This window comes from Mesoplodon bidens (assembly GCF_964165515.1).
Source record: "Mesoplodon bidens genome assembly, chromosome: 11".
Taxonomy (NCBI): domain Eukaryota; kingdom Metazoa; phylum Chordata; class Mammalia; order Artiodactyla; family Ziphiidae; genus Mesoplodon; species Mesoplodon bidens.
The window spans coordinates 21,803,662-21,828,488 of record NC_138167.1 but is presented as its reverse complement, the minus strand read 5'-3'; the positions used below and the strand labels follow the sequence as shown (position 1 = coordinate 21,828,488).

Genomic DNA, 24,827 nt, shown 5'->3' with positions numbered 1-24,827 from the left:
TATGTGCCTCCCTTGGGGGCAAAACATGATATAAGCAGAAGGTGCAACAGAAAAGATCTGGATAAACATTACTACAGCTTTTAGGGTCATGGTAGACTAACAGAGTGTCTTATTTGGCTTAGGTAGAGTTCAACAGAAGCCTCCAGCACAAAAATCTGTTTCAAATTATATCTCTCAGTTAAAAGGTTTTTCCACTAGGCTTCTCCTAATACAATTAGAAATTCCCTAGTTTTCTACTGAAGTTTTCCCTAGGTACAAAGAATCTGTGAACTGGATCTGCCAATTCTTCCTAATGTGCTTTTATTACCATAGGAAAATAAGATGATAATGCTCTTCAAAAGAAAATATAAACTCTGCACATTTATTTTTAAAACTTCTTTATGATTAGACCACTAACATATACTTTTGCAAACACTTATTTCCCTTGGAAACTAACTTCGGTATTTTTAAGGAAAAAGTTGTCAGACACAATGTCTTTGTATCTCAAATATGTTAAAATATTATTTGAAGAGAATCAAGCATCTGTCTTTCCAGAGTAGCAAAGGGATTCAAACTGGAAAATGTGGTCCTGCCACAGGTTTCTGTAAAGATGGCAGACGGGCTTCTTCAGAGGGCTCTTGACAGATGGCATCGTTACATGACGATTTACTGCAACCCAGGCCCAATCTACAGCCTCACAAATTCAGAAATTTGTTTTTACCAGCATCAGGTATCTCGCATTCTTAGGAGTAAACAAAAATTAATCAAGCTTCAACAGGAATCAGAATACAAACCTATTAACATAGAATGACAGATATGACTGTGACAGAAGGAAGAATGCCTGTTTGTGGCCGTACGTGGCCAATTATTTCACTACAGCCAGATTGATACTGACAGCCAAATCACAATCAGAGGGTTCCTGAGTACGCATGGAATCAGAATTAAGAAAATAAGAGGAATTGAGTATTTAATGGTCTTCTGTCATCCTGGCAATAACTGTTGTTGTTTTTTTTATTGTTGAGGTTGTTCTGTTTTGTTTTTAATCAAGCAACTTCTATGTCCAGGCATTCTTCCAGGTCCTAGGGATACAGAGGTCTCTGCTTTCAGAGAGCTCAAATTTAAGTAACAGCTGAAGAGTATATATTTCACCAAAGTTTACTGTAATATTATTAATAAGAGCAAAAAAACCATGGAAGCAATCTAAACGTTCAACAATAAAGTTGCAATTGAATAATGGTAAATCTAAATGATGAAAAAAAAGCAGTTTTTAAAGAATAGTACTTTTAAGCAGTAATTCATGACATGGAAAAATGATCATGGTGCAACATTACATGAAAAAAGCAAGCTATGAGAGTATAGGTACAGGAAACCTGCACAACCCTCTTAGATACCCTCATCCACCAGAGGACAGACAGCAGAAGCAAGAAGAACTACAATCCTGCAGACTGTGGAACAAAAACCACATTCACAGAAAGATAGACAACATGAAAGGCAGAGGGCTATGTACCAGATGAAGGAACAAGATAAAACTGCAGAAAAACAACTAAATGAAGTGGAGATAGGCAAACTTCCAGAAAAAGAATTCAGAATAATGATAGTGACGATGATCCAGGACCTCGGAAAAACAATGGAGGCAAAGATCGAGAAGATGCAACAAATGTTTAATAAAGACCTATAAGAATTAAACAACAAACAAACAGAGATGAACAATACAATAACTGAAAGTGACCTGGAAGATAGAATGGTAGAATTCACTGCTGAGGAAAAGAATAAAGAAAAAAGAATAAAAAGAAATGAAGCCAGCCTAAGAGACCACTGGGACAACATTAAACGCAACAACATTCGCATTATAGGGGTCCCAGAAGGAGAAGAAGGAGACAAAGGACCCAAGAAAATATTTGAGGAGATTACAGTTGAAAACTTCCCTAACATGGGAAAGGAAATAGCCACCCAAGTCCAAGAAGTGCAGCGAGTCCCAGGCAGGATAAACCAAAGGAGAAACACACCGAGACACAAAGTAATCAAATTGGCAAAAATTAAAGACAAAGAAAAATTATTGAAAGCAGCAAGGGAAAAACGACAAATAACCAAAGGAGAAACACACCGAGACACACAGTAATCAAATTGGCAAAAATTAAAGACAAAGAAAAATTACTGAAAGCAGCATGGGAAAAACGACAAATAACATACAAGGGAACTCCCATAAGGTTAACAGCTGATTTCTCAGCAGAAACTCTACAAGCCAGAAGGGAGTGGCATGATATACTTAAAGTGATGAAAGGGAAGAACCTACAACCAAGATTACTCTACCTGGCAAGGATCTCATTCAGATTCGCTGTAGAAATCAAAAGCTTTACAGACAAGCAAAAGCTAAGAGAATTCAGCACCACCAAACCAGCTCTACAGCAAATGCTAAAGGAACTTCTCTAAGTGGGAAACACAAGAGAAGAAAAGGACCTACAAAAACAAACCCAAAACAATTAAGAAAATGCTCATAGGAACATACATATCAATAATTACCTTAAATGTGAGTGGATTAAATGCTCCAACCAAAAGACACACGCTTGCTGAATGGATACAAAAACAAGACCCATATATATGCTGTCCACAACAGATCCACTTCAGACCTATGGACACATACAGACTGAAAGTGAGGGGATGGAAAAAGATATTCCATGCAAATGGAAATCAAAAGAAAGCTGGAGTAGCAATACTCATATCAGATAAAATAGACTTTAAAATAAAGAATGTTACAAGAGACAAGGAAGGACACGACATAATGATCAAGGGATCAATCCAAGAAGAAGATATAACAATTATAAATATATATGCACCCAACATAGGAGCACCTCAATACATAAAGCAACTGCTAACATCTGTAAAAGAGGAAATCGACAGTAACACAATGATAGTGGGAGACTTTAATACCTCACTTACACCAATGGACAAATCATCCAAAATGAAAATAAATAAGGAAACAGAAGCTTTAAATGACACAATAGACCATATAGATTTAATTGATATTTATAGGACATTCCATCCCAAAACAGCACATTACACTTTCCTCTCAAGTGTGCACAGAACATTCTCCAGGATAGACTGCACCTTGCGTCACAAATCAAGCCTCAGTAAATTTAAGAAAACTGAAATCATATCAAGCATCTTTTCTGACCACAACGCTATGAAATTAGAAATGAATTACAGGGGAAACAACGCAAAAAACACAAACATATGGAGGTTAAACACTACGTTACTAAATAACCAAGAGATCACTGAAGACATCAAAGAGGAAATCAAAAAATACCTAGAGACAAATGACAATGAAAACACGACAATCCAAAACCTATGGGATGCAGCAAAAGCAGTTCTAAGAGTAAAATTTATAGCTATACAAGCCTACCTCAAGAAACAAGAAAAATCTGAAATAAATAATCTAACCTTGCACCTAAAGGAACTACAGAAAGAAGAGCAAACAAAACCCAAAGTTAGCAGAAGGAAAGAAATCATAAAGATCAGAGCAGAAATAAATGAAATAGAAACAAAGAAAACAATAGCAAAGATCAATAAAACTAAAAGCTGGTTGTTTGAGAAGATAAACAAAATTGATTAACAATTAGCCAGACTCATCAAGAAAAAGAGGGGGAGGACTCATCAATAAAATTAGAAATGAAAAAGGAGAAGTTACAACAGACACCGCAGAAATACAAAGCATCCTAAGAGACTACTACAAGCAACTCTATGGCAATAAAATGGACAACCTGGAAGAAATGGACAAATTCTTAGAAAGGTATAACCATCCAAGACTGAACCAGGAAGAAATAGAAAATATGAACAGACCAATCACAAGTAATGAAATTGAAACTGTGATTAAAAACTTCCAAGAAACAAAAGTTCAGGACCAGATGGCTTCACAGGTGAAGTCTATCAAACATTTAGAGAAGAGCTAACACCCATACTTCTCAAACTCTTCCAAAAAATCGCAGAGGAAAGAACACTCCCAAACTCATTGTATGAGGCCACCATCACCCTGATACCAAAACCAAAGATACTACAAAAAAAGAAAATTACAGACTAATATCACTGATGAATATAGACGCAAAAATCCTCAACAAAATAATAGCAAACAGAATCCAACAACACATTAAAAGGATCATACACCATGATCAAATGGGATTTATCCCACGGATGCAAGGATTCTTCAATATATGCAAATCAATCAATGTGATACATCATATTAACAAACTGAAGAGTAAAAACCATATGATCATCTCAATAGATGCAGAAAAAGCTTCTGACAAACTTCAACACCCATTTATGATAAAAACTCTCCAGAAAGTGGGCACAGAGGGAACCTACCGCAACATAATAAAGGCCATATATGACAAACCCACAGCAAACATCATTCTCAATGATGAAAAACTGAAAGCATTTCCTCTAAGATCAGGAACAAGACAAGGATGTCCACTCTCACCGCTGTTATTCAAGATAGTTTTGGAAGTCCTAGCTTCCGCAACCAAAGAAGAAAAAGAAATAAAAGGAATACAAATTGGAAGAGAAGTAAAACTCTCACTGTTTGCAGATGACATGATACTATACATAGAGAATCCTAAAGATGCCACCAGAAAACTACTAGAGCTAATCAATGAATTTGATAAAGTTGCAGAATACAAAATTAATGCACAGAAATCTCTTGCATTCCTACACACTAATGATGAAAAATCTGAAAGTGAAATTAAGGAAACACTCCCATTTACCATTGCAACAAAAAGAATAAAATATCTAGGAATAAACCTACCTAAGGAGACAAAAGACCTGTATGCAGAAAATTATAAGACACTGATGAAAGAAATTAAAGATGATACCAACAGATGGAGAGATATACCATGTTCTTTGATTGGAAGAATCAATATTGTGAAAATGACTATACTACCCAAAGCAATCTACAGATTCAATGCAATCCCTATCAAATTACCAATGGCAGTTTTTATGGAACTAGAACAAAAAATCTTAAAATTTGTATGGAGACACAGAAGACCCCGAATAGCCAAAGCAGTCTTGAGGGAAAAAAACGGAGCTGGAGGAATCAGCCTCCCAGACTTCAGACCATACTACAAAGCTACAGTAATCGAGACAATATGGTACTGGCACAAAAACAGAAACATAGATCAATGGAACAAGGTAGAAAGCCCACAGATAAACCCACGCACCTATGGTCAACTAATCTATGACAAAGGAGGCAAGGATATACAATGGAGAAAAGACAGTCTCTTCAATAAGTGGTGCTAGGAAAACTGGACAGCTACATATAAAAGAATGAAATTAGAATACTCCACAATACCATACACAAAAATAAACTCAAAATGGATTCGAGACCTAAATATAACACCGGACACTATAAAACTCTTAGAGCAAAACATAGGAAGAACACTCTTTGACATAAATCACAGCAAGATCTTTTTTGATCCACCTGCTAGAGTAATGGAAATAAAAACAAAAATAAACAAATGGGACCTAATGAAACTTCAAAGCTTTTGCACAGCAAAGGAAACCATACACAAGACGAGAAGACAACCCTCAGAATGGGAGAAAATATCTGTAAACGAATCAACGGACAAAGGATTAATCTCTGAAATACATAAACAGCTCATGCAGCTCAATATTAGAAAAACAAACAACCCAGTCGAAAAATGGGCAGAAGACCTAAACAGACATTTCTCCAAAGAAGACATACAGATGGCCAAGAAGCACATGAAAGGCTGCTCAACACCACTAATTATTAGAGAAATGCAAATCAAAACTACAATGAGGTATCACCTCACACCGGTTAGAATGGGCATCATCAGAAAATCTACGAACAACAAATGCTAGAGAGGGTGTGGAGGAAAGGGAACCCTCTTGCGCTGTTGGTGGGAATGTAAACTGATACAGCCACTATGGAGAACAGTATGGAGGTTCCTTAAAAAACTAAAAGTAGAATTACCATATGATCCAGCAATCCCACTACTGGGCATATACTCAGAGAAAACCACAATTCAAAAAGACACATGCACCCCAATGTTCACTGCAGCACTATTTACAATAGCCAGGTCATGGAAGCAACCTAAATGCCCATCGACAAATAAACGGATAAAGAAGATGCGGTACATATATATAATGGAATATTACTCAGCCATAAAAAGGAACTAAACTGGGTCATTTGTTGAGACGTGGATGGATCCAGAGACTGTCATACAGAGTGAAGTAAGTCAGAAAGAGAAAAACAAATATTGTATATTAACGCATATATGGGGAATCTAGAAAAATGGTACAGATGAACCAGTTTTCAGGGCAGAAATTGAGACACGGATGTAGAGAACGAACATATGGACACCAAGAGGGGAAAGCCGTGGGGAGGGGTGATGGTGGTGGTGTGATGAATTGGGAGATTGGGGTTGACATGTATGCACTGATGTGTATAAAATTAATGACTAGTAAGAACCTGCTGTTTAAAAAAAAATAAAAACTGAGCCTAGGGGGTTAGGGGAGGGATGGAGTGGGAGGTTGGGGTTAGCAGATGTAGCTTTTATATATAGAATGGATAAACCACAAAGTCCTACTGTATAGCACACGGAACTATATTCAGTATCCTATGATAAGCCATAATGGTAAAGAATATTACAAAAAGAATGTATAAAAAAAGTTTTTAATAAAAAATAATAAAAATTTAAAAAGAAAGTATATGTAGTGTATGATATGTACATATATGTATCACATGTATACATACATAGATGTATATATTTCCTATTCCTTTATATGCATAAGAAAAAGACCAGAAAGAAAGTCACCAAAGTACTGTTAACAATTATATTTTTTTCCTTGATACCTTTTCTAATTTCCTGAAGTATCACTACATGCCTTTCATCACCAAGGGGAAAAAAATTACTTTTCAAGTAATTTCAATCAATACAAATACTAGAATCTCTTCAGATTTATCTGTAAGAAGCTATCCATGAATGCCAGCCCTTGACTTTGTCTTTGAACTCTCAGGGAGAGGAGTCACCCTTCCCCATGCCTTTAAGCCATACTCTACAAGGATGAGCAATACACCTGAGTAACACACCCTCTTATGTCTTCATCCTACTGGCAGTCTCATATTTCTTGCTGTCATTTCAATGTAAACACCTTACAGATAACTCATATTTAATTATGTCTGAAAGTAAATACATAACTCTTCCCCCACAGCCCATCTTCTAACAACACCATTTCTAGCCATGGCACTAACCTTTCTCCCAGTCAGACAGCTTAGAAAGCAGCCTTAATTCATCTCTCCCTTTCCCATTTCAGGTTCATTAATAAAACCTGTCAAAATCTCTCTCCCATCCCATCTTACTCGTCATTTTTACTTCCATCACCATGCAGTCTAGGCCCTGACTGCACTCACTGTCACTATTGTGACTGTACCAGTATTCAAGTGGGTCTTCCTGATGCCATTCTCTCCCTTTGCTAAATCACAGCTCCTTATACAGAATTTGGATGATGTCATTCCTAGGCTCAAAAACTTTTAAAGCCACCCCCTTTTTTCCATGCCAATCTAAACTTCTTTGCCTGGCTTTTATTAAACCCCATAATTTGGCTCCACCCTTACTACTTAACTTTATTTTCCATTACTTTCCGGTCTCATCCCTCATCAACCAACAGACATGCCATAATCAATCTGACCACCAAGCCCTGATATATCTAAACATAAAAATGGCCCTTCCTTTCCCCTCTGCTTACATTTAAAGAACCTAATGAATATTCCCTCTTCTACAAAGCTTTTCTTGATTTCTCCAACCTCATTTATGTTTCACTTTTCAGAACTTGTCTAGTGTGTGGTGTGTGTGTGTGTGTGTGTGTGTGTGTGTGTGTATAAGTTCTTCACCTATTCATCCACTGATGGACACTTAGGTCATATCCACATCTTGGCTAGTGTATATAATGCCGCTTGAACATGGAGGTGCAGATATCTTTTCCAGTTAGTGTTTTTGTTTCATTTGAATATATTCCCAGAAGTTACTATGTAATTTTGACTCACTGATCAAGTGGACTTTAAGCTTAAAATGGAAGCAGCGGTAGAAAAAGTCCAGATATTACCGTAACTACGAAAGAAGCTGGTCATGCTCTTAAGAAAAAATGACAATAATGAGTAGGATCTAACAAATTATTTACTGCAGAAAAAGAAATGGGAAGGGTGTGAGCAACAGTGTGGTCTTAGGTCCCTGCAAACCTATGTCAAGAATATGGTATTAAATAAAGAAAAAAAACGGACATTTTAAAAACAAGTTAATATAATACCACTAAGCATCGCTGAGATTTGATGGTATGGGACTCTGAACTGGAATAAAGCGATGGTGGAAAAGTAGAAGCATAAAGAACTGCTGGTTTGCTCTTGCACTGTAGGTGGGAATGTAAACTGATATAGCCACTTTGGAGAACAGTATGGAGGTTCCTTAAAAAACTAAAAGTAAAACCACCATATGACCCAGCAATCCCACTACTGGGCATATACCCTGAGAAAACCATAATTCAAAAAGAGTCATGTACCACAATGTTCATTGCAGCTCTATTTACAATAGCCGGGACATGGAAGCAACCTAAGTGTCCATCGACAGAGGAATGGATAAAGAAGATGTGGTACATATATACAGTGGAATATTACTCAGCCATAAAAAGAAATGAAATTGAGTTATTTGTAGTGAGGTGGATGGACCCAGAGTCTGTCATACAGAGTGAAGTAAGTCAGAAAGAGAAAAACAAATACCATATGCTAACACATATACATGAAATCTTAAAAAAAAAAAAGTGGTTATTAAGAACCTAGGGGCAGGAAGGGAATAAAGATGCAGACCTACTAGAGAATGGACTTGAGGACACGGGGAGGGGGAAGGGTAAGCTGGGACAAAGAGACAGAGTGACATGGACATATATACACTACCAAACGTAAAATAGATAGCTAGTGGGAAGCAGCCACATCACACAGGGAGATCAGCTCGGTGCTTTGTGACCACCTAGAGGGGTGGGATAGGGAGGGTGGGAGGGAGGGAGACGCAAGAGGGAAGAGATATGGGAACATATGTATATGTATAACTGATTCACTTTGTAATAAAGCAGAAACTAACAGACCATTGTAAAGCAATTTTACTCCAATAAAGATGTTAAAAAAAAAAAAAGAACTGCTGGTTTGGAATATGTTAGAGACTGAAGCTGACATAGAGATAAACTGAGCTGTAACGGGGACTTCAACATTTGGGATATCTGCTAGAATTCTCCCACAGCTAAAAATCAAGGCATCTGATAAATGCCTCGCTTAGCCTTCCATCTCTCACATAGGGAAAGAAACATTCTGGATATGCATGCAACCACTGGGCAGGAATTAGCCGATTAAATGGCAACGATTAATTGGCAAACCTCAGAGTAATTCTGAAGTTGGTTACAATGGCTGGGGATGGGAATGTGGGACATAACTAGGGAACAAAAATTACAAAAAGTTCAGAGAAAAGTAAATCCTGCTTGAGACTATAAAAGGTAAGATGTGTCATATGTTTCAGCAAGTTCTCAAGAACAGAATTCTAGTTAAACTAGACTTGATTAATTTTTTTAACATCTCTATTGGAGTATAATTGCTTTACAATGTTGTGTTAGTTTCTAAAGTGAATCAGCTATAGGTATACATATATCCCCATATCCCCTCCCTCTGGAGCCTCCCTCCCACTCGCCCTATCCCACCCCTCTAGGTGGTCACACAGCACAGACAAAAGTGGGTGATCACTAAAAATCAGCACGGACTCAGGAGGAACAAGTCTTGCCCAGTAACTTTATTTCTTTTCTTGGCAAATCTACAAGGCAAACAATCTATGTGACTCTCTGAAAGGTACTTAACAAGCTCCACTCTCCAATTCTTTTTAGGGGGGTAAGGGAGAAAGATGAAGAAAAATGGGCTGAGTAATAGATGTGTTGATAACTGATTAAGCAACAAAACCCAGAATGCTCATAAGAAAGTTCTGCAAGACTCACTGGGCTTAGACAGTTATATTACCAATGAACCAGATAAAGCTTTTGACGGCATCCTTATCAAAACATGAGGATGAATAGATCCTAGAGAATAATCAAAAGTGGGACAGCAGAGTCAGAATCCAAACTAATTTTTATAGAAGGTTAACTTTAACAAATGAAATTTAAGAGAGAGAAGGTAAAAATTATATTTGGATTCAAAAGCAATCAAATGCTAAGTATAAATTGTGATAAACTGTTATATACATAAAGAACAGCTAAAGTTTTTGTTGAATAAAGCTTGCCACAAATTAAAAGTGTGGAATGACTGCCCCCAAAACTTACATGATCTTAATCTTAGGCTGAGTTAATAGACATAGGTTAGGAAGAAGCAAGGTGAATGCCATACTCTTTGCTGTATTGTTGGGCTCATACCTGGAGAAGCTTTCAATAGTCGGCAATGCCCTATAGACAGTATGAAGGGACAAAGTAAAATGTTCTCGAAATTTGAAAATTAAGTCACCCTCTGGGAGTAGTAACAGCATGAAACAAATGAATTAGATAGTAATTCCAAGAAAATGTGTAATTGAAAATATCTGAGAATATCCCAATGCAATCAAAAGTGATCAGGGTGTACTTTCTGGGAGGCAGGATTAGAATGTGAATTAAGAAAGCTGAAACCTTGTCAATTGCTTTTCTTCTGGCTAAAGGAAAGACTGTGTTAATAGAAGAGTTACATTAATTAAGAGTTACATTAAGAGTTACATTAATCTAGGGGGGAAAAAGCAGGAGTTTAACAAGCAAGGTTTTGCCTGCATTCCCCTAACATTGTCAGAGGTGGAGATGGCTGACCATATCCAGAGCAGTGCTGGGCAGGTGCATCCTTATAAAAAAGAGGCTCCATCAGCTATTCTGACTTAGTGACACTCCTCATGAGGATGACCCATTTTGATTAGAATGACCACTTCCTATGTAGATTGTTCTACTGAGGTGACATGTGCTGACCAAATGATGCAAGTTTCCATTCTACTCACAGTGATATTAACAAATTCATTAGTTGACATTTTTGTTTCTATGTCAGTCTCCTGGTCACTTGCTAAATGTAAGTAAATTCTACAATCCTGAGTATTTCTGGACACACACACACACACGAACACACAAATTCACATCTATGCACCTGGAAAAGTGAGATCTGTATCTTAAATATGACAATCTATATCCAGATACTACACACCTGTGAAGTTCTGCTTCTCTTTATGACAACTGTAATTTATCTAAAACTGAACCACACATTTTAAGAGAGAAAACTAACGAAATATAACACATATGGAGGAGAGTGGCCAGGAAGGTAAAAAGTCTGGAATCCATGTTATCTGAACAAATTAAATGAGCACGCTTAGCCTGAAACACAGAAGACATAAGATAGCTGTCCTCAAACATCACTCTTACAGTGATACAAAATTATCTCTAATTCTGTGATGACAACCAGTTGAAAGCTGCATAAGGAAGAAATTTCCAATTTACACTGTTCCGTGCCTGGCACGTAGAAAAAGCTCAGTAAGTTTTGGCACACGATAAATGTTCACAATGTTAGCTATGACTGGGTTTTAAGATATAAAAAGTATCATGAGAGAGATATGCACAAGATGCTGTGGGAAAGCAAAGGAGGAGCACCTAACCCTGAACAAGAGGTGAGAGGTCAAGGCAGGCATCCCTGAAAGTGGAGATGCCTAAGCAGAGTACTAAAGAAAGCACAGGAGTTACCCAGAGGAGTATGGGAGAGGGCATTCCAGAAAGTAGCTTGTAAGACCCAAGGTCAGAGAAAGCGAGAGGTTCAGTACAGCTGCAGAGGTGTGTAGAGGGAGTAATGAAAGATAAGGCTAGAAAAGCACAAGGGCACCACTTCTTAAAGGGACTCAGGCTCGCATGCCATGTTAAGGAATCTGGAGGAGGCGGTGGGGAATCATTGGAAATTTTAACTGTTGGAGTTATATAATCAGATTTACATTTTAGGAGAACCCTTTTGGCAGCCACATAGAAAACGGAAGACAGCAAGACTGGTAGCAGAGAGATGGCTATTTTAGTAATTTGGAGTCCACTGTGACGATACTGACACTGAAAAAGAGCCGAGATGGATAGAATTCAAGAGGTAGTAAGGAGGACTTAATAAGTAACTGGATGTGAGGGATAAACAAGAAGAGGAGTCAAGGGTGATTTCCAGGTTTATGGCTGGGGCAACCAAAGAGAGAATAACATCATGCATTGGAGGAGGTAAGAAGCATGAGACAGATTCTGGGAAAGGAGAAGATAACATTGACTCTTGCAGAAAACACCCAGGTGGTGATACCTAGGAAAGAGATGGACCATGGAGTCTCAAGCTCAGAAAAGGGTCTGATTGGGAAGTCGTCATCACAGAGTTGTCACTGAAGAAGATATCGGAGCATATGAGATCATCCAGACCCCAGAGTGTGTGGAGTGAGAAGAGGATTGGAGACAGAAGGCTGGAGAACACCAACCACTGAAGAGAATGAAAGTCAGCGATCTTGTCATCTGTTAAGTTTCTTATCTTTAGGCGAGGAACTGAAATCTTTAGGCAAAGACTAAACACCCACTTACCAGGGATCAGAGGGAATTCACAGGAGAGAATTGGACTATTTGACCTCTACAGCATCTTTCAACTCTGAAAATGAGTCAGAGACTTTAATTCAATCCAGTATTTCTTACAATCTGAGAAAACTTTTCATCACTGTTACAGAAAAACTAAAATCATACCTATTTTTATGCTTTGGCTTCGTTTGTCCAATGATGAGAAAACATTTTGAAGAACAAGTTTCTTATTTGATAATGTTTTCATAAAGGGAAGGAGGACCTGTGTTGACCTAGAAAGGAAAACACAGGCTCTAGAGCTAATTTCTTATCCTGCTTCCCCCTCTATACGTCCAGTTATGTGGCTGCTATCAGGATGCAGTTTTACCCAAACACACGTGCCGACTTACTCTTCCTTTCCCTTTCTGTCACCTTGTACCTGACTGGGACTATACATAATCTATGGTTTTAAGTCTTAACATTTCAGACAGGTAGCTGTAACTCTCACTAATATTTAAAGTGTGTTGGTTTCTGTTTCCATTTCTGCTCAATTCTAAAAACAGAGAGACACAGGTACATGAACAAGTTTTTAAACTTAAATCCAGAAATGTTTGATGAAAACAAACGGTCATTTTCGGCACAATACACCCAGGGTATTTTTAGACAGGACCACTTGCGGCTCAACGTAACCTTAAAATATGGCACTGGCCCCACCGAGTGGCACCTGGAACAGGTGTTAGAGGTGCTTGACCTTCTTCAACCATAGGCCCCTTTTCTCCCACCCCCGGCCGATGCCTCTCCGGCCCCTCGGCAAGCCTTCGTTTTCTTCCCCTGTCCTGCCTTTCGCTTTCCTCCTGGTAGTGGCCATAGATTTTATGACCACTAATGGCACTAAAGCTAACACAGCTGTCAACACCGCCGCCCCCCGCCCCCGCCAGAAACGCAACTGATATACACCTAACTGGGGTCTACAATGAACTTTTCAGTTGTCCTTAGAAAACAATTTAACTATATTCTGTGTCAGTGGCCCAAATCACAGGACAGAAAAAACAAATGGCTGCAGAAAGTAAACCTTTGGGAAGAGAAACCTTGAGTGCTTTTTAGCTCTGGCAGTCTAACGTCGAGGCTCAGAATCATGACTTGCAGATGCAGGTTTCTAAATGACCAAAAAAGGTGGAAGCAGGGCCAACTAGAGACAATGGCTGATACCATTTGAAGTTTAGAGTCATGCTGAGTAATCACAATATAATAAGCGCTAGCATAATGAAGATGAAAAAAAAAAGCTATATCCAGAATAAAAGGACTTTAGCACTAGAGTTTACAATTCTGGGAAACTTTTAGGGCGCCATAAAACTTGATGGGAAAGGTAAATAATTATGTTCCTACCACAGTCCCCTCCCCCTCAAGTCAAGTGCTCCTGAAGCCATGCTCTGATGCCGCATTCTCCTTATACGCCCTCCTTGCTCCGGGCACTCATCAAAGAAAAAGGTTTTAGTGGATTTCTTCTCCTCTATGTCTCTGGCTAATGGTGTCATTACCTTTTCTATTTAATTTCACAAAATGGAAGCAAGAGACATTTATCCCTGGCAGCAGGCTGAGTGCGAAACACAGCAGAGGTGCCGCCACGAGGCTGTGAGAGGCAACAGAAACACTTCCTTGCAAAAGCTCAGAGTGTTAAAGCTGAATAAAATAAATATGGAAAAACACGGCAAAAATAAAGTTATTTTATTAGGACAAGTTCGTTTATCTTAACCAGCCTCTTGCCCCAACGCTAAAATAATCCCTCAACAGCCTCTTACATTCTATGCTATAATGTTTTCCTGCTGCTTTTTGGCCTGAAAAACTCCCACTCACCCTTCAAGTCTAAGCTCAAACACTACCACCTCCCTGGAAACCTCCTTTGATTCTCCCAGGTAGGTGCTCCCTTTCCTTAGGTGCTCCCCTGAGTGCTCCTTCATTACAGCAGCTACATGACATTGCAATTATTTCTTAACCTCTAAGCAGCCCTGCAGGTGCCTGCCTGCTTTCTGAGTGCGCACCATGTCTTTTCATCACTGCATTTCCTGGTACTCGACACGTACCTCATAGGTAATTCACAGAGTCAAAGAACTCCCTAGGTCTCAACATGAAGGGGCATCACTCATCCATCCAAGTCTCTCCTTTCCAATCCCACATGGTTTAGGACTTCATTATCTATCTCCTAGATTATTTAAATTAGTCTCTGCATTGGTCTTCCCATTTCCGGTCCCTCTTCCCTTGAATCCGTTCTGTATACTCTTGCCTCTGTAACATTACTAAAGTATTGATAATACTTTAATTAAATATACCAGGTTAAGCTGTTGATGCAGAGAATGCAAAGCTGAAAAACACCTGTTCCCTAAACTGAATGGGCTCAAGTCCAATAGGGCAGAGAAGTAAATAATTAACATATAATTTATCAGGTGTTATAGAGATGTTACCAACTCATGCTAATCCCCCTGCCTAGCATGTCCTTCACTCATAAATGGTCAATTCCTATTTCACTTTATATAAGAAGCCTTCCTAATCTCTCCAGCCAGAAGCAATCTCTCCTTCCTCTGCTCCCACAGTGCCCTGTTACTTGCTTATCACTTTCTGCTTGAATTAACAGTTGTTTGTACCCATACATTTTGTCTCTTACTGGATTGAAGCTTTCTAAATAGAAGGGCAATACATTTTACTTGTCTCTATTTTGCCATGGTACCTAATACAGTGCCCAGAAAATAGCTGATAAATGTTGAACCGTGATGATTAACCTCACTAAAATATTATGTGTCTGTGATTCCTTTAGGATTTGCCAGTATTAAAACTATCAGTGGGTCAAATACGTACAATTCAAGACTGAAATTTTTCCACTCTAGCCACAAAAATAGAAAGTCTATTCTGTTTGGCGAGATAATAGTGGACATATGGAGAATATTCTCAAACAGATTTGAAAGATGTGTCCAAATGAAATGGATCTCTATTGTAAAAAGACAACAAAAGGCAACTCCCTAGTCTTAAAAACGAGACAACTAGCCCCTGCTGACAAATACAGAAAAATTAAGAAGGACAAACATGGTGTGGTATTTCCATAATGGGGGCAAGTCAATGCACAAATGCTCAGCTAAGTAAAAATGTCCACAGCTCAATAAAAACTAAATTTAATAAAACAAGATACTGGCACAAGATAATATTTCAAAAATGGTTCATTAAATAAGCTCTCTGATCTCTCAAATAGCACAACTTTCCAGAGGTGAATACTTGCAGCTTATCCATTCTTTAAAATTTATAACCAATTTCTTACAACAGTGCTACTGTAAGATACCTCATCAAGCCCTTGTTAGGATCCCCAATTCTTTAATTTCATTTTTTTAAGCTAACATTTTATTGTATTGTATTGTATTGTACTGTATTGTACTGTATTGTATTGTATTTTTTGGCTGCCTTGGGTTTCGTTGCTGCACGTGGGCTTTCTCTAGTTGCGGTGAGCGGGGTCTACTCTTCGTTGCGGTGCGCGGGCCTCATTGTGGTGGCTTCTCTTTGCAGTGGCTTCTCTTGTTGCGGAGCACAGGCACTAGGCACAAGGGCCTCAGTAGTTGCAGCTTGCGGGCTCCAGTAGCTGTGGCTTGCGGGCTCTAGAGCGGAAGCTCAGTAGTTGTGGCACACGGGCTTAGCTGCTCCGCAGCATGTGGGATCTTCCCGGACCAGGGCTCGAACCCCTGTGCCCTGCATTGGCAGGCGGATTCTTAACCACTGCGCCACCAGGGAAGTCCTAATTTCACTTTTGAAAAAATATCTGTCCTCCCTCCACCCCATTCCTTCATCATAATTATTCTAGTTAAGTCCAACAGTTGTGTGCAGGATGAGGTAGACAGCAATTTAACTATCATTCACCTGAATCACAAGAATTGAGAACTTAAAACATTTTCTGATTTAAAATGCAGAACTAAAGCTCCAACTTCTCAATTTTGACCAAAAAAGAAGTTCAAGGCTCAAAACTATAAGACCTTTTAAGAAAACGCTGAGCTACAATGATATATATCTGCTCCCGTTTGGCTTGAATGGAGTCAGAACATTTGATCATATCATTTGTTTCAACATTAAAACTGCTTAGGGCAAGAACTGTCCCATCAACTAACTTTATAGAAGCCTTAGCAAACTACCTGTAGCAGCTTTTAATCTAAAGACCCGAATTTAAGTTTGCTTTGAGGATTAAGCGAGAAAATGTGCAAAAATGCTTTATAAAACTCTAAAGAACAATACAAATGTAAGGTGTTACTAGTATTATTCTTACAATAAGCTCTCTCCAAGAGCAAATCCCCCTCTATAGGAAATCAGAATAGAGCTGAAATATTTCTGTATACTCTGCGCAAGAGAATTTATGCTCTATATCAAAAATGTAAATAACTCCTAAAAAAGGAGGGAGGACAGGGAAGAAAGAAAATTCAGGTGGGACTAGAAGAAGGAGGTAAATTAAATAGCAAAGGGGAAGTTTTTGTAATAAAATAAAGCAATATAAGAGAAAGCAAACCTGGATCTTAGGAATCAGTTTCTAACTCTGCCACTTAACTATCTACTCACCTACTCAGGAGGCCCTGGTCCCTTCACCCCACTAGGCTCCAGTTTCCTTGTTTGTAAGTAGAGATAATAACTCAGAGGGTTGCTGTGGGGATTAAATGGGATAATATTCATATAGAGTATTTAGCACTATATCTGGTGCATAGTAAGTGTTAAGTAAATGATTACCGTTGTTGATAAAATTATTACTAGGGGCTTCCCTGGTGGTGCAGTGGTTGGGAGTCCACCTGCTGATGCAGGGGACACGGGTTCGTGCCCCGGTGCGGGAAGATCCCACATGCCGCGGAGCGGCTGGGCCCGTGAGCCATGGCCGCTGAGCCTGAGCGTCCAGAGCCTGTGCTCCATGACGGGAGAGGCCACAACACTGAGAGGCCCGCGTACCCAAAAAAAAAAAAAATTATTACTAGACCTGCACCCCAACTGGTGACATTCAGAAAGAAAAAGGAGCCAAGAACATATCAATGGGGAAGATGATATACAGAGAGCTAAATCTACATACCACTGTTAGGAGACAGTGTTCAAGAAATACAGATTACACAGAGCATTTTTCATATTAAATGCACAAATTACTTCCTGTGCCTCCAGGACGGCAGAAGGATCTAGAGAAGTATAGCCAAAATCTCCAAGTCATAAAAGCTGAAGAGTAATGACTGTACAGAAGAACAAGACCAAGAAAAAACAAAGGTGCTTATTGATGTGTACAGAGGCGTCTGTGATTCTGAACTTTCGATTTTCTATATATTCATAGACAGAATGAAAGCGAAGCTCCATAGCAAAGACACAGCAACTCTGCTTACCCAAAATAGATGGTATTAGCATCATGCAGAGTCATTTAAGTTTCTGCCATCTTGTTCTTTATTCTGGGGAAGTGGTTGTATCTGCAGTTGATTTTGAGGTGTTAACCATTATTAACTCCATCATATTCGGTAATTGCAAAAGCAGTAAAAAGTGCCCCAAAATTAGGAAGAAGAGGAATAGAATCCCCTCCTGAGGCAGATGTAGAGATAGCAAATAACTGTAAAAAGTGAAAGAGCAATGGATGCTGCCTTTGCACATGGGCTCAGTGACTTACACACCCGTGGAATCAATAAGAATCAGCAAAAGACAAGGAAAACAGGAAACCTTCCATATGTGTGCCCAGAGAATCAGCACCAATTTGGGTTGTCAGCTGGTCTGGTGTTAATTCAGGGGAAGACAAGGAGCTTGTTTAAGAATTTAAAAGCTGAGCACAGTACAAGTACTACTATCATAAGCCACAGACAAATTGCCAAAGTTCGAGGCCTTTCTGAATTTACACAACATCAACCTGAATGGTCACCTCACTATCTGACCTATAACTGCTAAGGTCTTAGGGAGGCTACCTGTCTCAGTGGACTTTCAATGGAGGCAAAACTAGCCTATGGGGCTTCCCTGGTGGCGCAGTGGTTGAGAGTCCAACTGCCGATGCACGGTACACGGGTTCGTGCCCCGGTCCGGGAAGATCCCACATGCCGCGGAGCGGCTGGGCCCGTGAGCCATGGCCGCTGAGCCTGCGCATCCGGAGCCTGTGCTCTGCAACGGGAGAGGCCACAACAGTGAGAGGCCGCGTACTGTGTACCGCGTACCGTGTACCACAAAAAAAAAAAAAAAAAAAAAAAAACTAGCCTATGATGGGATAAGATGCCCCCAAAATTTCTATCAACAAGGAAGTGAGAGTATGTCTGATTTCTCTTTGAGTTTGCCCAACTCACACCCCTTTTTACTGAGAATAACCTTTCAAAACAAAACCCGTACTTAAAGGAACGTAGAACTTTTTACAACAAAGCATAGTGGACTTAAAAGCATCTCCCTGAAATTATGGGCTGAAGATCCTGGAAACATTATCAATCAGGGGGTGGTAAATGGAAATAATAGGCCAGCACTGCTAATTCAAGCTGTGTGGAAAAAACTTCTTAAATTTGTTTTGCCATTTTCCTCTTATTGTAATAATATAAATACATGCGCTTTAAATCCTGGCTATTGTTCTGCCACTTTTCCCATTAGGTTTTACGGTCATCAGGGTTTTCTAGAATCTACCACACTCACACAAGGAGAGAACACTTATATTAATTCACAGAGACTGTGCCTCTGGAGCTCTACTTAAAACTATGAGTATGGTCGATCAGTGCACTGACAAAGGTCTCCATCTTGCTAGACGGGTAAGGACAGGTAAGTACCCCTACCACTGCCTAGACATACTTTTTTTCCCTAACCTTTAAATCCAATTGAGTTTATTGTGATTTCAATACCTAGATAACCAATAACAAATGCGAACCATTCCTGAAACTTCATAAATAAAATCAGTTGGACCATTCATTCAACAAAGAAGCATTTACCGTGTAGGCCTAAACTGGGCCCAGTGCAATTCTATAGCATCTTTTATTTCACAATCCCAGAGAGCTTTCAAAGTTGCCCTAACATAAAGTATCAGTGATTGAACTTCCCTCATTTTAAGCATGTACAACACTCTATTCAAAACAGATTCAGGCAGTATAAATTTAGCTGTTTGTGGAAATAAAAACTGAAAGGGCTGAGAATGACATTCAATCATTAACTAAATTCCAACTTCACAATTCAATCCAAAAAATACCCAGTACCAAGTGGTTTAAAAAAATCACAAGCCAAATATACAATGATTCAAACGTTCCACTAGGCAAAGCTAATATAGTTATAACTTCTCACTTCTAAATCCTTATGGGTATTGCTTCTAGGTAATAAGTCAAATTTATCAAAAGTCCCACTCAATGATTACATTTAATCTGCACCAAGAGCAACTTCTAAAAAGAGATTAAATATCTAACATGCCAAAAATAAGTTATTTACCTCGGTTTTTGCTGTCTTGGAGCTCTTTCTAGAAAATAGATCCCTAAATTTAGGTGCCAGAGGAATGTATTTTTCCAAATCAAGTCTTTGAAACTACAGACCTGAGAAAGGCCATCAAAAGCGGGAGATAAAATAAGGAGAGTGGTTAAGCACAGGGATGCAAGTATAAGCCAGAATGCCTGGGTTGGAATCCTTGTTTTACCATTTTCTAGGTACCTCAGTTACCCTGTCTGCAAAATGGGAATAAAAACACCTACTCCATACAGTTGCTGTAAGGATTAAACCCAGGTAGATTAGTACTGTAAGGGTTTAGAGGCAAGCAGCATTATATAAAGTGTTTGCTTATGACTATCATATGACTAGCTCATCCAAATCATCTACACAAATGCCTTTCTCTACTGAAAGCCTTCCTTAATTGGTCTAGTAGAATTTAACCCCTCCCTCCTTGGCTTCTCCACAAAATGCATTGTGTACTATAGTTATTGGGTATATTTCCCTCCCATGAGGTTGGAGACAGAGACCACAGTTCATGTGAGTGTACAGGACAGCAAATACTGTTCATTGTTGCCCTTCAGTTTCCTCTCTCTAAAGGTTCTGAACAACAATATCCTGTCAATTAGCAAACCTTTACCTGGAGAAAGGAGCTTTTTGTAATCAGCACACTTAAGTACTGGGCATACCTTGCTAAATGTTCTCTTAAGACTTAAACAAACATTTGAGGGGTTGGAGTGGGGAGAAAGAAGGATTCACTTAATATTTTTATAACTAATGACCATGGTTATCTTTTTAAATTAATTTTTTAAAATTTCTTATGCTTTAAAAGCTTATTCTCATTTTTTCATTCAAAAAGTCTGTGGTGCTTTTAATATAAAAATACAGTAGCATAATTTCTGCATATGTCAAGTCTACCTAATCATAACTTGACCATCTGCTGATTTTAACATTACTTTGAGATGCCAATCTTTCTGGCTTTGATTTGCCCTCTTTTCTCTCACAAAAAAGTTCCACGCACATACAAAAAAGCTTCCAACTTATGCCAGATCGCTGGGAAAACACTTTCTAAGTGTTATCCTACTTCGCTAACATAATGATGTTGCCCTTACTTCGAGAGGACAGAACTTTCCTGAAAACAAATGGCTGAATTGAGTCCATTGGTTTGTTACCGCTTTCTACAAAGTACAGTTCTTCCTTTGTTTTTATAGCATCTTACCTATTGAAATTAATTTTTTTCTGGCATAAAAACTGCTGAGGACATCTTCTTAGTTGCACAAATATTCCTGGCCTCTACTCTTTGATTTATTTTAAAACAAACTCAAAAACAAAAGGCTAAAGAAGAATTGCACTCATTTAATGTGGTTTTTCTAAGTCTAATTTTTTCATTCCCCAGTGGCACGGCCTTTCAAAGGATTACACAAACTACACCGAATTTGTTTCTCATTCTAAACATAACCCAACCAAATGGGGAATGTTATCAGCCATCTTAACAAGGAAAACACCACAAAGCTAAAACCAAACCAAAAAAAAATATTTTTATCCATTGTACCTCCTTTGAGATCAGGACTTTTTTACATCAAGGTACTTTGACGTACCTATGCAATGAACAAATGTCATCATAATTTAACATCCTATTTTGGACTAATTTCTCTCCCCTCAAATAGTCACAAGAATGGCCAATTCACATACAATACCTCTCAGCTACTGGGTAGAGAGTATAATAAACTTAATTGTTTTATATATCCTGAGGCATACAAAGAAAGACCAAACAAACCCAAAGAGGTTTCCAGTATCTTATATACATTTATGATCGAAACAAAGAACTTTCAAAAACCTGCCCTCAGTAAGCAAAACTGGGCTTAAACCACAATAAACCCTGCCTTTAAGTAGGGAGACCTGACAAGTTTAAACCCCCAACCCACTCACACACCCTCAAAAGACTAAGTCTCACTCCCTTCTTACAGCTAGGAGGCATAATTAAAACACTTAAAGTTGTTTCCTCAGACTTTAGTAGTAATAAAGCTAATACTCAGGCCACCTTCTCCGAGCAATCGGCTTCTATCAAAACTTATCACAAGCTGCAGGAAATAGACAGGAGCGTTGGTTTTGCATTTTATCAAGCGAAGAACAACAGCATCACACTTTTTGGAGAAGCCACTACTCCCAGCACCACCAGCTCTCCCCGCCCCCCTCCCCATTTTTTTTTTTTCTTTTCTTGTTTTATGTCTTTCCTCCAAATTTAGTCTGAAAAGCGGTCCCACGAAACAAAAGTAGTATCAGTAACGGGAGTCCACTGGTTTTGAAAATAAAGTTTGTTCTTTTGCTATCAACCTGACAACTTTTTAAAGGTGAAATGTCTCCTCCTCAATCGGGCACAACCTCCCCTATTCCCATACCAAACAACCACTCATTTGCCCCCGACAGTAAATGTGAAAAAAGGGAGTGGGAGAAAATGATGTTGAAAAGAAGGGTCTAGGGTTCCAGTGGTAGGTACGGATTTTGAGACCGGTTTCTAACACTCCGTGTCTTCTGGGAGCTGGGCAGCTTTACTGTGTCTATCTGAGAAATGTTTAGCAATCTGACGCATCAGTTTTTAGGAATGGTACACAAACAGCCCCCACAATCTAAGAGCCATGCCCAGAATCCTTCCCCTCGGTGGCATCGGCTGAGGGCAAGGGACGGGAGAGCGGGGGATACAGAAGAGGATCCGCGACATTTGTTATTGTTTATAAAGCCCAGGCAGGGACCGGGAGCGTGGTGCTCGGGGGCCGAGGAGTGGAAGGCGAAAGGAGCAGGGAAGGACAAAGATGCCTCCCGGGGCTCGAGGCCACCTCTCCGGGCACCCGGTGCCAGTACCACCCCGGGAAACAAGAGGGCCAAGGCCGTCGGCGGAGCTTCACCGGAGACATTTCCAGCCCCGAAATTAGCCCGGCTTTCCCTGGACACCCAAAGACACCTAATATCGTCTCCCGCTCCCGCTCTCAGAGTTGGGGCCGGCGCGGCGAGCCGAGCGCCCCAGCCCCCTCCGCCGCGGAGCGCCGCATCCGCGCACTCACCTGCCTCCGGTCGCTCCCGCGGCCGGCTCAGCCTCCACACGGGCCGCAACCGACCGGCGCCAGTCCGCTCCCTTCTGCCCGCTCCGCCCTCGCCCCGCCCCCGGGAGGTGGGACCCGCCGCCGCGCCGGAATCTCGGGGCGGCCTCCCTGAACTCTCGCGAGGCCTCCCTGCTCCGCTTCTAGGTGGCTGGGCCGGTCTGACTCGCCCTGACGTCATACGCACCACAGCCGGAAGTAGCCTTCTGTCGTCAACGCAGCCAGCACCCCTACCGCCCCACCCTCCTGCACCTAGTGAATTCGTGACTCACCCTGGAGGGGTTGTTTGAAGAGTCACCGTCTCCCTCCCTCATCAACCTCACCTCACTTCCCTCTTCTCTGCTCAAAGCTAGTTCAGGCCACTCTTGAGAGTGGCCCAGTGTGTTGCCACATTAGTCACGTGTCCTAAATGTCGCCAGAGTTTTTCTTGATGCTTCACAATGCCATGTGAATGTTAGAGGAGGAAAGGGGCTTAGAGATCATTTCAATTATTTTTTTGGAACATAACTGTAGAGCAGAGTAGGAAAATGTGATCAACAAAAATGGATTGACTGACCTAGTTCCCTAGGTAGTATCTGTGGAGTCTAGAAGCCACCCAGCTTCCTTGATCCTTTTCCTTTTCATCATGACTCAACTGTAGAGATTTGAAAGGGATTCACATTTGGAAAAGCTACCAAAATAACTCTGCGGTATTCATGAAAAACTTGCTTGGGTTATCTTGGAAAATCTAAAATAACTGACAATACCGGGCTGCTTATTTAGGATCAGAGAACGATGAGGAAAATCACCTGCCTGTAGCATGACTCAGAAAGGATGGTTTTGGGAAAATGATGCGTTTGAGTTTTTATTGGGCAAGCCAAACGAGAATCGTTCCCAATTATTGTTGACAAATTATCTTCTATCTAAAATAGTGGAGATTTTATAAAATACCATTTACTTTTAGTCTTTTAAGACAGTATACAAAGCTAGTACTGTGCTTGCAGAAAATATAATTCAGAGATGCCAATCATTATCTTTAAGTTTCACCAAGAGCAGGTGACACATATGAAAGACTTAGGGAAGAATCTTAACATCACTTCTATTTTTTTTACACTCTGTGCTTTTTCATGCATAGCTTGATAGCAGAAAAAGCACTATGTAGTCTGGTAATTAGTGTATTCTTGGGGAAATCAGTTCATTCTATATCATATGGTCGTTTTGAGGCTCAAATGACAATTGCCATATGCGAGCATAAGAGGTTTAATTGTGATCAAACATGCTCGACAGAGGCCTGTACACCTCTCTCCCTCCACCACGCACATACTACTTCAAGTGGGTAGGATTAAGAACAGCTTATGGAGTATTATACAGCAAATTTATGTTTTCAAATGTGCCATGCTATTTTCATGGAGCTAGAGTAATAGGGACTTGTCTAGGGTGTCAGACTAGGATAACATGAGGCAGGCTAAAGCTTCGACTTTTAGTTTCTTAATTGAGGCCATTCCAAATAAATTCCCCCTGTTTGTTGAAGGTACCTGACCTGAATCAAATTAGAGCCAACTGCTCTTTTGGAAGTTTGGTGAAATCTATGGACCCTTTTTCAGAACAGTGTTTTTAAAGGCATAAAATAAACTACCTAGGGCTATAAAGGAAATTGATTATATTAATATACAATTATTAAAATAGTAAAAAATGAGGTTTTGATATAGTTCTGTAGTAGGCAGCTTCTAAGATGATTCCCAATAATCCTCACCTTCTGGTATTTCTGTC

At 39.7% G+C, this 24,827-nt stretch overlaps 1 protein-coding gene across 2 annotated transcripts in view; it reads right to left on the bottom strand.

Moving 5' to 3' along the window:
- Positions 1–23,125, bottom strand: part of STK38L (serine/threonine kinase 38 like) — an 80,932-nt gene extending 57,807 nt beyond the window's left edge. The window contains exons 1-2 of one of the 2 annotated variants that reach the window (XM_081248539.1): positions 12,760–12,843; positions 12,604–12,667 (exon numbers count right to left, since the gene is read on the bottom strand). The gene's annotated coding sequence lies outside the window, so the exon portion shown is untranslated. Of the gene's footprint in view, positions 1–12,603; positions 12,668–12,759; positions 12,844–23,042 lie in introns of those variants that run through there. The other variant, XM_081248538.1, reaches the window with a different exon arrangement.
- Between the last annotated feature and the right edge of the window lie 1,702 nt (positions 23,126–24,827).